This window comes from Cavia porcellus, unplaced genomic scaffold (genome assembly GCF_034190915.1).
Source record: "Cavia porcellus strain 051 isolate PalLab524CR breed Dunkin Hartley unplaced genomic scaffold, mCavPor4.1 scaffold_2, whole genome shotgun sequence".
In the NCBI taxonomy this organism is placed as follows: domain Eukaryota; kingdom Metazoa; phylum Chordata; class Mammalia; order Rodentia; family Caviidae; genus Cavia; species Cavia porcellus.
The window spans coordinates 116,064,680-116,079,781 of NW_026947485.1; the positions used below are offsets into that span (position 1 = coordinate 116,064,680).

General features: G+C 40.4%; 1 pseudogene; it reads right to left on the reverse strand.

Annotated features, from left to right (window-relative positions):
• Positions 1 to 1,943: 1,943 nt before the first annotated feature.
• On the reverse strand, positions 1,944 to 12,188 carry LOC111754450 (olfactory receptor 2L5-like; annotated as a pseudogene).
• Positions 12,189 to 15,102: the final 2,914 nt, after the last annotated feature.

Below are 15,102 nucleotides of genomic sequence, written 5' to 3' on the forward strand. Positions count from 1 at the left end.
GGAACTGACTGAAGTAACTGCTGCCCCTCGTACTTGCCAGTCCTGCCCGATCTCAGAATGTCATCTGCCAGAGCCCTCCTATTTATGAAATGACTCCACTCCTGTCACTCACCACAGGTCGATTTAGGCACCCTGCCAACACAGCCCTCGGTTCAGCTCGCTGACTCCTGAACTCAATGTAACTGCAGCTCCAGTGAGTCGAAACAGCGGGACCTTGGACAGCTTGGCAATTCGTGGCGGGACCTTGGCAAGCCACGGCAGGACCCCAGTAAGTCGCAGTGGAACCCCGGCAAGTCACGGCTGGACCTCAGATAGTCGGCAATTTGCCCTAATTTCTTCTTGGGATACGAGAATTCATCTCCCTCTGTTTGGAGCTCCCCACTCTGTATTATGTTGAATTCTAAATTGACAATCTCATGGAGCTTCTGTTATCAGTTGTGATCCATCTACCATCTTTGCTCCTCCCAGTGATTAATCATTTTATTAAATGTAGTTGGTCTTATTTTAGGAATACACCTACAAGTAAAATGGGAGAATAATTAAATAAATCTTTGACACAGTGAAAGTATAAATGATATGGAGTAATGTTCTTCAAGTCCACTTAGAGGTCATTACCAAAGCACAGGGAAGGAGCTGTTGCCCTGAGAGTGCTGTGCGTGTGGGAGGACAAGGACCTCACCTTCCATACTGTGACTGCTCAGTGACCACAGAGTGACAGGGGTTTGGGCTCAAACTGGAAGACACCAGGAGTGAAAACTTACATGAAATGCGCTGGTGCTCTCAGTGTTCTCTGAATATCTTTGTTCAGACCACAGCAATTATTTACTGCATCACACAGAGCTTTAGATTAACATTGATATTCACTCACTTGGAAAATAAAGCCGCATCCCAAGTCCTCAAGAGAAAGATTCAGGCACCAAACATTTGTTTCCTGGAGTAACACATGCCTGACTCTCAAGAGGCTGAGGCAGGAGGACTGCTCTGGCCCAGGTGTTAGAGGCTACCCCAGGCCAAGCCGTGACATCTTCTCTCAGAAACAAGTGGACAAATATGTGAAGTAAAAAATAACCATTTTTACACCGGTGAAATAGGCTAAGCATGAGTTGCTGTGCTTTATGAAAAGGTACACATGTGCAATGGTGCATTTCAATGAAGAATGAAGATGACAGAAAATATCATACATTTTAATGTGCTAAACTGAACTTTAACCCAATGACACTTAAAATGTGCTCTGTTTTAGAGAGGGAATTTTATATCCCTGTGGTAATTATCACTTAGGGTAGCAATGTCTGAGCACACATTCTGAGAGTCAGTAGATGCTGTGGTTTGAAGTGATAACAGAGCTCAGCTGGTTTCAATGCTCTGTGCTGTCATACTCATTAACATGAGTCCAGGATGTGGAAATGAAGTGGGAAACATGTGTTGAAGATGTGGATAGAGGAAAATATCCTTCATATGTTCTAAGTAAATTTGAGAAGAAGAAATGACATGATATATCCCATCACATAAATATGACAGAGAGATCGGCACGTCAGCTAGTGAAGTATAAGAAAAGCATCTTGGACAGTGGGATGAATGTGTCCAAATGAGTGTGAGTGCTCTGAGAGGAATTCATAGCAATGGGTCCTTTATAGAAATTTTTAAAGTTAAAAGTCTCATCAAAGCTTTTGGTTGCATAGTACATTCAAAAATTTTCTGCATTTTTCATTTTAGTTTCTCCATTATAATAAAATATAGATCTCAAATTGATGAAAAATGCATGCCCATTTTTTATTGGAATGATGAGATAAAGAAAAATAAAATCCACACATCAGAACATATAATGATTATCATGTCATATCTTCAAACTTTTAAATCTTAAACATTAATTCTATTTTCAGTGGCTTCAGAATTAAAGAATTTTCTAGTAGCTCTCCACTGCTGAACACACAGAAGCAGTTCATCTACATTTTCAGAGAAGAAGACTTCTCACTAACTCTTCCCAGGGCCCCTCTCACTTCCTTGTTCCTCAGGCTGTAGATCACAGGGTTCAGCATAGGCGTGAGGATGGTGTAGAAAACAGCCAGGATCTTGTCTTCTGCTGGAGAGCAGAGGGACTTTGGGCAGAGAAAAGTGTAAGCAAAAGGTGCATAGCAGAAAGTCACACAGTGAGGTGGGTGCTACAGGTGGAATAAGCCTTCTTCCTGCCTTCCTGTGAGCTCATGCGGTAGGCAGCAAGGAGAACTTTCCCATAGGAAGACACAATGACAATGAAAGAGAGCAGGAGAAAAATGACAATGCTGAGGAATGTGGTGTACTCATGGACCTTGGTGTCCCCACTAGCCAGGGACAGCATGGCTGGGACACCACAGAAGAAATGATTGATTGCCCTGGACCTGCAGTAAGGGATATGCAGGGCATAAACTGTGTGATCGCAGGAGTTGACAGCACCCAGTGCCCAGGATTCAGCATCATCAGCACACACACTCTTTCGTTCATGCGGATGGAGTAGTGCAGAGGAAAGCAGATAACCACATACCAGTCATAGGCTATGGACATCAAGAACCATTGTTTCTGCTCCTCCTAAAGTAAAAAAAGAAGAAACTCTGGAATCCATACCCGATGAAGGACTTGTTCCCAAATAGAAAACTGGAAGCCATCTTGGGGACAGTGGTGCAGATGTACATGAGGTCCATGAGGAAGAGCTGACTGAGCAGGACGTACATGGGTGTGTGGAGGTGGGTGTCCAGGAGAATGGCAGGACCATGGCCAGGTTGCCAGCCAGGGCCATTAGGAAGATGGGTGCGATGAGAATGAAGAGGACAAGGCCAGCCCTTGATGGGAGGAGCAGGCCCTGAAGGATGAAGTCAGAGGAGGTCTGAGTGTAATTTTCCATTTGGCATTTCTTTAGCTTTTCCTGAGAGTCTCTGCAATGCTATGGCATATATAAAATAAGAAATTATTTTAATTCATCACTTTACTCAGTCTGACATATTAAGTTGTAGTTGTTTTTAATAATCAACAGGTTCCTATCAGCTAAAATGCTGTGGAAAAATATTCCATTGTGTACCTCACATATTCATCTGAAGATGTCAATCACATAGGAACAAAATATAAATAATCTGTCAATTTGATAAAATTATATTTTGCCCTAATGTCATCATTTTAACTTAAATATTTTATTCATTTACAGAATCAACTGTCTTCAAGAAGAAACCTTATCTTAAAAGTACAAGTATGTAGATCAGTGGAAGTATCTAAATTACTGACTTGTGTTTTTGTACATTTACTTGAAACCTGCTGTTGTCTTTGTTTCCCATGTGAAGGTAGATTTTTTTTATATAATATAACATTCACGAAGCAATATTTAAGTATTCTTCTCTAGAAATCGTATAAGGAAATGAAAAATACTTCAAGATATAGTAAGTCTCATGGAACAAACAGAATAAAATCCTAAGAAAAATCTCCACCATGCTTTGCAAACACTCATGTCTTCCGCTGTTGGCATGACTGCTAGCGATTTTAACAAGCCGGAACTTCCTGAAGAACTTTTCTCACTCTCCTATCAGGCAGAAATTTGTAAACCTGAAACCACATCAGGCTTTCTGGAGGATTTGAAACGCACAACTTCCCAGAAGGTTTATCTCAGTTCTCAAGATTTGATTATACCTCTACCTGCATGTGCGCTTGTAAACAGTCAAACTGTGGACAGATATGTGAATTTACAGCCTCATAAAATTTAATCCACGTGATGCAGGAAATTCTCAGTTGCAGAATCATGGAGCTGGAATCGAGTCCTTTCTGCTATGACTCTTTATTTAAGGGCTTTTCTAAAAATTCTACTGAAAGAGGAAATAATTCAATTTCCTATGCTGTTTTGTGACACATTATGATAGATTCTTCAAATGTAAAAACAGTATTTTCTTTCAGTCATGTAGAACGATACAGAAGCGAGAAAGATAACCCTTCAAGTGTGCAGGGATCTGGAATGCGCGGTGAGGTCTGTACATGCTTATCACTGCTTCCTCCTGCGATCAGCGTCCATAAGAGTGGGAAATGAGCAGGCACCAGGGACTCAGAGAGAGGAATGGAAGCAGATTACTGAGTCGCGTGCTGTGCTGAGCACCGGTCTAGGGTGCATTTCCTCTACCTGTTCCATAACCCGTATGCACAGACTTTGAGGCCCTTCCGCTTCTCCCACCCACAGGAAGGTGCATTTGACTGCATGGCCCTGGCTTTCTGCTCCTGTCTCCTGCAGGTGGGATGAGGAGAACCAGAGATGCTCCCAGCCTGCGGGAGGCAGCACAGGGGAGCGCGCACCGTGGCGTGGACGCCCACCAGTGAGGCTGCATCTGCGCGACTCCCTAAAGTCACCGCCTCCGCTCTTGTCCTCCTCCTGCCTCACACAATCTGGGTTCCCAGATTCCTCTGCTGCTTCTGGTTAGTAAGAGGCATTGGAGTTTCTAGCGCAGGGGTCGCTGTTGTTCAGCTAAGCACTCAGATGACTGCAGGGCAGGAAGAAGACCCAGTGCTGAGGTCACAAGGAAGGTCAGCATGGGGGAACAGACCTGGAGAGGGGGATCCTGGGTCACCTCGGGACCCTGGGAGGATCTGAACGATTCCAACAGGGAGCTTTAAGTTTAGAACATGCACTATTGCCCGTTACTCTTTAAACGTGGTGCTTAGAAAACAGTAGCTACTACAGAAGCTTCCGAGGGAAAGTTTCACTGCATAGATTTTTATAAAATATCGATGACAAAGCTTTTATATTCCACAGGCTCATACCAGCTAAAATGCTGTGGAAACAAACCAGACATTCCCTTAGAGATTCTCTTGTACTTATGGGGAAATAAATTCCCCAAAACTTACAAATGAAAGCAGGAAATGAGGAAAGCTCTATTCCACATTTCTAATGGGGATCCGGACTCTCACACGTGGCCTCGTCATATTCCACGGAAGCCCGGGCCCATCGGGCCCATCGGCCCCTCTCCCATGCAGCGCGATTATCACAGATGACCTGCTCCCTGCACACCAGGTAGCAGGTTTATAAATCAGTAGGAAAAGCACTTCCAGCTGTGAAACTGCAGGGACTGTGCCTGGAACCCTACAGCGATTTCATCAGGGAACTTCAGCATTCTGACACAGATTACTTCACTCACTGTGCAAAATTAGAGTGAGTGTGTAATTAAATGTGCAATGGTGGGTTAGATATGCAATGTTTTCACTATGGACAGAAATCCAGTGACCAACAGTGGTCCTGCCAAGCAGTTGACCTCTATTTGAACACCTTATGTACTTGCATGAAAATATCACTACTCTGGGAGAAACAATTCATATAAGCAAGTTCAAATTAAACAATTTTCAACTTGCTCTCAATGTTTTCCATGCCCAGAAGGTGCAACACAGGTCTAGGCAGGAAATTCCTGTTCTTCCTTTATGTGCAACATTTATGCAGAAAATTGAATTAATTTGGGAATGTATTGGTTCATTTAAGAAACAATAACAGCTCAAATATCATTTGAATTTAAATAACATTTTAATATATTTATTATGTCATTATTATTACAGTAGCCCTAGTTAAAGAGGAGAGGATCATTTAATGTATAACACAGTTTTATTATATTTATATGCAAAGATAGATAATTTACAGAAAATACCAGCCATCATCTGGATTATCAATTTCACTATCCATTTGCATGAGGTATCCAAAATCATACTCGTCTTCTTCCACATTTTTGATAATTTTTCTTTAGATATAAAGCCAAATGTATGTTTTTAAATAGTTTCCAATATTTAAAGAGCAGATTTACTGTATCTATTTGGAGAAAAAATATCTATCAATTCTGAAGCACCTGTCTATTCATATAGGATTCTTTTTAAGTCATGTTAGTCAAATAAAATTCCTCTTTGAAATTGTCTTATAAAATCTCTAGTTTTAAATTTTCTTATTCTCATATTATATTATTTTACACACTTTCTAAAGAGTCTGCATCTCATATGAAACCATCCATAAGCGCACATTTATTGTGGGCTCCTCATTTCTTTTCACAGGTCCAAATGAGGGTGGTGACCATAATCTCTTTGATTGTCATATTTCAAAGTCATATTTCCTGGAAATCCTCTCTGAATGTTTTGCAAGCAGCCCACTCTTATCTCTGTGCTCCTCAGCCGGGACACCTGTGTGGACACTCGGAGACTCAGGAATCCATGTCATCTTGGCATGGAGGTGCTCTGCTATCTCCATTTGTACTGGCTTGAGAAAGTCCACAGGGACTTGGACCACAGAGACCAAGTCCAGAGCCCAAAGGCTGGCCCTGGAACAAGGCTAGGGAAGAACCCCTGTCTGGTTTAAAAAACAAATGTTCCTAGGTGTGTTACAGGTCAGCTCAGTGGGGAGCTTCTCTATTCAGACTCTCTGAATATCATACCTCAGTCTTATGGAACCACATATTTTACATATTTATTATTCATCCTGTGGATCAAGTGAATGTGTCACCATGTTTTCATTTTACTGTGTGTTGCTGTCTTCATAGTAATCATTCAGAGTACAGGATATAGACAGGCTATCTTGTCCAAACAATATTAGCACAAACTTTTCAATGGACTAAGAGAAACTAGATGTTGCTGTCTTCATAGTAGTCATTCAGAGTACAAGATACAGACAGGATATCTTGTCCAAACAATATTAGCACAAACTTTTCAATGGACTAAGAGAAACTGCCTTGACTATCTTATGTATACATATTTCTTTTTGTTTTTCTTTATCTTCTTTTTCTCTTTGCCCCATCACAGTTTGCTTTTTCTTTTTGATAGTTTCTTCCCAAGTCACAGTACCTATTATATTTTTTGGATCTTATTTACTCATTCAGTTTCCCATCCCAGTGAGACAATCTGGTGTTATACATGTGGATCTGATTTACTGCACTTACCATATGCTCTAAAGATGCATCCATTTACCTATGAAAGCCTCCAGTTTATCTTCCTTATGGCTGAGTAGTACTCCATTGGATAAAGAGACCAGATGTTTTTCATCAGTTCACTGGTTGATGGGCATTTGAGTTGTTTCCAAAGTTTATCTATTACAAATTGTGCTGCTATAAACATGGGTGCCCATGTATCACTGTGGCATGATGTTTTTAGTTCTTCTAGAGCAATACCTAGTAGGAGAATTTTTGGGTCAAATGAAGCCTATATTTCTCATTTTTTGAGGAATCTTCATGTTGATTCCCATGGTGGTTGCACCAGTCTGCATTCCCATCAACAGTGGAGAAGGCTCCCTTCCCACCACAGCACACAGCATTTATTATTTGTTGATTTCTGCTTATTTTATGGAGGATATAAAAAAAATTGATAACATATTTCAAAACAAGATAATAGAAAAGTAACAATTGTATTTATATAGCATATTTCTATCTTTAAAACTTTTTCTCTGATTTCCAGATATAAGCATGCAGATTTGATCAAACAGTATAAGCACTGACTATTCATTTCAATAACTAATAGAACCAGTAGTACAATTGTGCTACTTCTGATATATACGATATATATGATGCAAGTTCCCTTGAGAAAGGGTCCATCTGTGAATCAAGGATCCATGGTTGCCATAGGGACAAGGTCATCTAATGACCTTCTGGAACTCCCAGGGGCCTCTTGCAGGATCCCTCCTCAGGCCCGTACTGGGTATCATTCTAGCTTACAGAGTTCCAGGCTCCATCCCCATGGCCAGAGGACATCATCCCATCTTTCATCTACTGCTGTCCCTGCAGTGCTGGGAATGGAAATCGGGACGTTGGGCCAGCAGGGAAGGCTGAGCAACACAGCACCTCTGTGTTTCGCTTTTATCATGATGATGGTGTTTCAGTCTGACACAGGGTCTTCCTCATTTTTGCTCACTGCCTTAGAGCTTTCGATTTTTTCACGTTGTATTACTTGTTGTGCCCAGAAAGTGGGCAGGTGTTACTGAGTCTGGCCCTGTCACTTTTCCTCAGTATTACACCTCTGTTGACTACAGATGAGTTTATTTACATGTTTCCAGTATAGCAGCCTTGCAGTTGTGTTCCACTTTGCATTTGATTCAGCTGAGAACTACCAGGAGCTGAAAGGCTCACTGTCATGTCTGAGCACTAAACTTAATCAGTAAAAACCTTCATTTCCTGAAAATGGGTTAAATTCTGTGATGTGAGGGAAATGTTTCAACAGGATCAATTAACTTCTTCCTAATGAACTACTGTGTTATACATTTCCTTTTGAGGAAAAAATCCCACCTTAAATGTATCTCCATGTATGACTGGCATTTTCCCTAATCTGGGTCACAGTAAGAAGGAACTAACTTAGGTCACCTACAGCTCATGTTTTACAGTTAATACATAAGAAGCAAGATTTCCTTATTACATTTTAACATATTATCATAATTTTTAGAATATAATAAAAGTACAAGTCTAATAGTTCTACAGCAAAACGTGTGATGGCTTAGGGTGAGGATTAGACAGGGGATCAGCCTGTCATACTCATTGCCCATGGCAAAAGCAAGCTATTAAGCAGATAAACTAACAAAACTACCTCAGAGTTCAGTGGCTTCAGCACGAAACATGTAATGTTTTCTAACATGTTGATCTGGCTGTGAAGAAGAGATTATGTGCCTTTGTTTTTCCGGAGACTCCATCACTGCCTGGATGGAAAATCCCAGGCTCCCCTCACACTCTCTTTCTGCCCCCTTCTCCCCATAGCTCTCCAGGAGGAAGCAGCACAGAAGGATTCATGCCCCATAGGAACCTTCTTCCTCACAGAGCTCAGCTGGGCTGGAGGAGTTGGCAGGACCTCCCTGTGTCTGTGAGTGCACAGATGGATTCCCTAGATGCTAGGGCAGAGACTGACTGTAACCACACCCTCACACTGGGGTCAGCAGAAGGCGTGTGGTAACACAGGAAGAGTGATGTGGCCAGAACAGAGGTCGTCCTGTTGTGAGGACAACTTCTGCTTGGGGATTGACTGTGCTTAGACATAACTGGCACTGTTAGCTCCAGCTTTGTTCAACCTCAGAGATATTTTACTGACTCATAGGCTATATGTGCATTTTGTATGTGTTGTAGAAGTCATGATGAATCAAAATAACAAAAAATTCATCTAGAAGCCATGTAAAATGCATATAAATATTCATGCACAGGGATTATTATTTTAAAAATAAACTAGGAAGCAAAGCAGTCTTTCTGGGATCAACCCTGGCAGTGTTCATGGCACATTTCCTATCCTGCTCACCCCAGACTTGATCACAGGTGCAGCTGAGACAGAATGAGGTCAGTGCATTCATCTGCTGACCCAGACTTCACCCTGAGACAGGACCACTCTGAGGACATGATCTTTGGAAGGATGAACGTGGTGGAGGGAAGCATACCCAGGGCACTGAGGACCTGGTTCCAAGGTTTCAGATCACTCCCATTCTAGGATGGGCAGCACCTTCCATGCCTCATTCTCAAATGTGTACTGGAGACTGCTCAGTGCTGCAAATTTCAGGGCAGATTCTCGCCGTCATGGTCACTCTTTAAAGGTTCATCTATTTCAGAGCACTCAATGTCCTGTTCAATTTGGGATGAACTCACTTCTCAGGCTTCTGTTAAGTACTCTAAGTGATAACGTCAGATTCCAAATTCTATTTTCATCGATTACTAAAAAGAGAAGTGTAACGGACATAATCAAGCCTTAGAGGAAAGCAGAGAGTGAATTTACAAGTTCAGGTTATCCAGTATTTAAAATGGTAAAGAGCCGAGCAAGAGAACGTTACACACAGAGTCTGTTTACAGCAGTGAAAGCACACATGGATGAGCCTGACTTCCATCTCCTCTACTCTTTCTCTGCTTTGGACAGAGTGGGAGTGTGTTTGTCTCCCAAGATGTACTCAGTGCTTTGAGATTCTTGGTCAGCGTCAAGAGCAAAATTTGTTTTCCAAATTGGAGCATCATAAGTGAGAGGATATAAAATTTTCACAAAGAAGAAATTAGTGCCCTTTTCATATTATATTACATAGAACTCTTTGTCATGACAAATTTTTCTTCATAAGAATTGGAAGAAACAGGCTGGGGATTTAGCTCAGTGGCATAAGCGCCTGCCTTGCAAGTGTGTGGTCATGAGTTCAATCCCCAGTACTGATAAAAAAGGAAAAAGAAAAAAAAAAAAAAGAATTGGAAGAAACCAGTCTTACTCTTTTGACATTTTTCAATCCAACATTTCAGTTATTCAGTCATGGTCATGCTCATGTCATCTGTTCAGTCACAGATCTTCAGGTGTGGATGTCTCTGTCAGCCTGAGGGACACACCAGTAACCACTGCTGTCATAGTTTATATAAGAAAGTCTTTTCCTTATTTACGCTCTGTATTTTTTCTTTTCATTTCTTGTCACATAATGTTGGTTCTAATAGAAATAGACATTAATATAAATCATTTTTACACAAAGTTAAAACAAAAAATGAACTAGAATTTTCCAGATGCCTTTATTAAGCTCTAGGAAGATGTTTTGCTATTTAACTTCTGTGGGACTAAATCAAGGAAATCTCGGTTATGTGTCACAGGAAATAGACACCACCCTATTCTTTCTGAGTGATACATCTGAATGTCAAGGAAACTTTCAACATTGTCTTTATTGTTTTAGTTGCTATATGCATTTCAACAAAAATTGATGAAATATGCCATAAGAGTATGCCCCCAAAGTAAACCAAAATGAAGGGAGTAAAATGTTTAGAAAATACATAGAGAAACTTTAGTATACATTAGTATATACCAGGGAAAATAATTTTAATGTTCAGTTAGACCTGGCTATTACAAACATTTACTGTAACTTGGACTCATTTATGAAATATAATTTATACAAAACTGGAATCATGACATTAGTACAGGAGTTATTGATAATATAGCAAAATGTTTAAAAGTTTTTAAAAGTGATAATAACAAGACACATTGCCTTTATTCCCTGTCATAATTCTTGCCCTTGCTTCAAACATATTTACCCTCGAGTCCTTTCACGTCTGACATAGTTCTCTCAGTCTCTTTCTGAAATCATTAGACATGGCAAAAATACAGTGAATTCTGCTGACCAGTGCCATCTGATGGGAAAATGCTTTCCTCACCAGCTATGGCACCATGCAAATTAGGAATCTTCTTCATGGTCAGACGAACTGTTAAAGACAGAGGGTTTGAACCAATTCAGGGCAGAAAGGGGCCACAACAACTCAACTAGTAACAGGAAGGACCCCAGAACTTCTCAAAAAGTGGCAACAATTGCGGGACAAGTGTCTTCAAAGGAGATAGTGGATTTTGGAGGGGGTTGACAGAAATGTGATTTACTGTGTTAATTAAAAATGTCAACAAAGTATTTCATCAAGTTTAATGCTCTGAAACATGGGTTTCTCATTTTGTTTTTCATTTCTCTAGGTTAATAAAATATGCTGTACCAATCAAAAACATAAGCTCATTGTTTTGGAAAAGAAAAAGCAAGAAAAAAATACCAACCTGAATACATAATTGTTATATCATATGTCAAGACCTTAAAACTTAAAGATTACCTGAGGTCATGTCATAAACTATTTTCAGGTGGCTATCCATTCTTCAACATATTGAGGCATAAAATTGTCTGCGTTTTCACAGAGCACATTCTCTGAGTCTCTCTTCCCAAGGACCCTGTCACCTCCCTGTTCCTCAGGCTGTAGATGACAGGGTTGAGCATCGGGGTGAGGATGGTGTAGAAGACAGCCAGAACCTTGTCCTCTTCTGGAAAGCGGAAGGACTTTGAGTGGAGATGCGTGTAGACAAATGGTGTATAGTAGAAAGTCACTATGGTGAGGTGGGTGCTGCAGGTGAAATAGGCCTTCTTCCTGCTCTCCCATGAGTGCATGCGGTAGACAGAGAGAAGGACCCGACTATAGGAGAGAAGAATACTCAGGAAAGGAAACAGAAGAATTAGACTGGTGCTCACAAACACCATATACTCATAATCCCTAGTGTCTCCGCAGGCCAGAGTCAGTACGGCTGGGACATCGCAGAAGAAATGGTTGACGGCTCTGGATTGACAATAAGGAATTTGGAAGACATAAGATATGTGAGCACTGGCATTGATACCACCCACTGCCAGAGATCCCAGGATCATCACCAGACACTCTACTGTTCATGCGGATAGGGTAGTACAGAGGAAAGCAGATAGCCACATACCGGTCATAAGCCATGGACATCAGAATCAGCGCTTCTGCACCTGCTAAAGTTGTAAAGAAAAAACTCTGAATCTAGCACCCAATGAAGGAGATGACTTGTTTCCAGATAGAAAGTCAAGCCATATTGGGGACAGTGGTGCAGATGTACATGAGGTCCATGAGGGCGAGCTGACTGAGCAGGACGTACATGGGTGTGTGGAGGTGGGTGTCCAGGAGGATGAGCAGGACCATAGCCAGGTTCCCAGCCAGGGCCATCAGGAAGATGGAGATGATGAGAATGAAGAGGACAAGGCCGACCCTTGATGGGGGGAACAGGCCCAGTAGGATGAAGTCAGTGGTGGTCTGAGTGTAATTTTCCATGCTGTGTTCATATGGCTCATCCTAAAGACAGACATGATAGTGAATAGATATAAATCATTAGTATCTTGCAAAATTTTATACTGTAAGTGGCTTGTGATTTTTTCTAGAATTGTGCACTTCATACATGAAGAGACACTTTTGGAAGTTGTGATCTGTTTTAATGCTAAGAGTCTATCCTTTTCTGAATAATTTATGACTTAAAAGTTTTATGACAACCTTAAAATTTTACAGAACAATAATACTTTTGTTCCACTTCAAAATGTTATTAATGGTTTAATGCCACATATGAACAGAACTGGAATCTTTGTACATACTTTGAGATTTAGGAATCATGCTGGCACTATGGGGAGGAGCTTGAATAAGGCTGAAAACATGAGGAATATTTGAACATGAATAGGAATTTTGCCTGTGGAATGCACCCGGAATAGGTGATGCAGATCTCAAGAGATATTTGTGGGACCATTTTTAAACCACTATGTTCTATAGCCACCAAAGGCAAAAGCAGCATAAATTTTTATCTGAAGACAAATCTACAAGCAAAATGCCCCCAGTGAAAAGTGTTGTGTTTTCCAAAGGTAACAAGTAAGAATACTCATGACTATGGATCAGTGTGGATGACACCAGACTAAGTCAAATAAGCCAATGAACAAAGTGAATTCTGCACATATGTTCTGCTAAAAATTTCCTGCCATGGTGAAAATCACAGACTAAGGTAGAGAAATGGGCTTGTCAAGGCTGGCTGACTGCAGAGGAGGAGAGTTGCTGTTTTGTGCATACATAGGTTGAGCTCTGTAAGATGAAACTTTTCTGAACGTGTATGGTGGTAAAAATCATCCATAACTGTAGGTATGTACTTAAAGATATGTAACTGTGAGCTCTGAAATGATTAAACATAGTCTTCAAAAAATTGCATTCGTATAAAAGTCAAAAAAACAATAAATGTACTAAAATTTTTCTAAACGTGGATGACACCTAAGATTTAAGGTAATTAAAGAATATCTGGAGCACTGTTAGATTAATGCATATTCCATTTATGACCTGTGGAATCTGCAAGCAAGATTTTAATAGAATATATGATTTTTATTAACCACCGAGATCAATATGAGTAGACTGATGCACCTCTGTTTAATTTATTTATACATGTATATATATATATACATTTAAAATATATATAGTGTAATTTCCAGCAGCACAAACTATGATACTTTAAATTAACGATGTACTGAACATTACAGCAATTTCTATCAGTTGTTGCAGGAATGGTACTGTCAGTGACACACTATCCATGAGAAGTCACTTATCCTTAGTTACACAATTGGAAAAGGAGCATGAGACAGAAAAACAGATGACACATGAGATCTGATGTTCACAATCAGTCCTCTGGAGCTCCCATCAGCATCTCTGATGATCTGTGGTCCAGAAGACAAGGATTCCAACACAGCACCATAGCACTGTGTGTGACACTCAAACACCATTCCTGACACAGGAGCAGCCACAGCATCAAATGTTTGTTTAAATAGTACAAACAAACATTTTCACACACGAAGTCTGTTCATGTAGACCCTTTCATTCTTCTGCTCAGTGAAATAAACACAAGTAACCTGCATGAAGCTCACTGCATACAGGACATGTCCACTTACATGGATTTCTCTGCTTTTCTCTCTAACCGTGCAGTGCATATAGGGAGATTACCAAATTGACTGGGAGGACAGTGCACACAGGAAGACTGGAGATGGAGTCCTGTGGCAGACTTGGGTCAGGACTTCTGAGAGGATGGACAGAGGTGTGGCCTTTACTGACTGTCCTCACAAGGAGTGTGTCAAGTTGGTCCAGGATGTACTAAGATTTAACCCTAATGGTACTCCCTCAAAGGTGATACATACCATGAGGTTTTATAGATGGGAAGACTGAGACTCAGAGCTTGTAAGTGAACTTTCCTAGCAAACCAACCATGAAAGTGTACACAGACATACAAAAATACTTGTGTATTATATTTATGAATATATTTCATGAGCACATAAGTATCTACACATGTTTTTACATATCTATGTGAATAAAAACAAATCCATGCAAACATCTTGTAAATATGTTGTGGTTAACTTATTTTTGAGATATATTTGGGTAGTGAATCTGAAATAAGGGTGGGTCCCACTGGAATAATAAATAAAAATAAATGAAAAATGCAGAAAAAATTTATATCATTATTTTCTACCAGAGATAACCTATTGATAAATAATGTGAAAACCTTTCTGCAAAAGATAACTACTCCAGTGTTAGTCAATTTGACACCTTTTTGTGCCTCTTTTGTCATCATGTTTTACTGATTTTCCACTTGATGCTCCCACAGATAGAAATATCTCCAGTGTAAAAATGTCTTGTTGGAGAGTCTAAACTGGAACTTACTTTTTAATGCTGACTAGAAACTGTCCCACTGGGAGACTTCCTTTGCAGAGAAACAGCCTCATGGTCTCCAGTTCAAATCAGGTACCAGTTCAGAATCATGAGCAAAATTCTCCATTCGCTGCACATGAATGAAAATGCATCTGTGTCAGCATCCTTTGAAATCCAC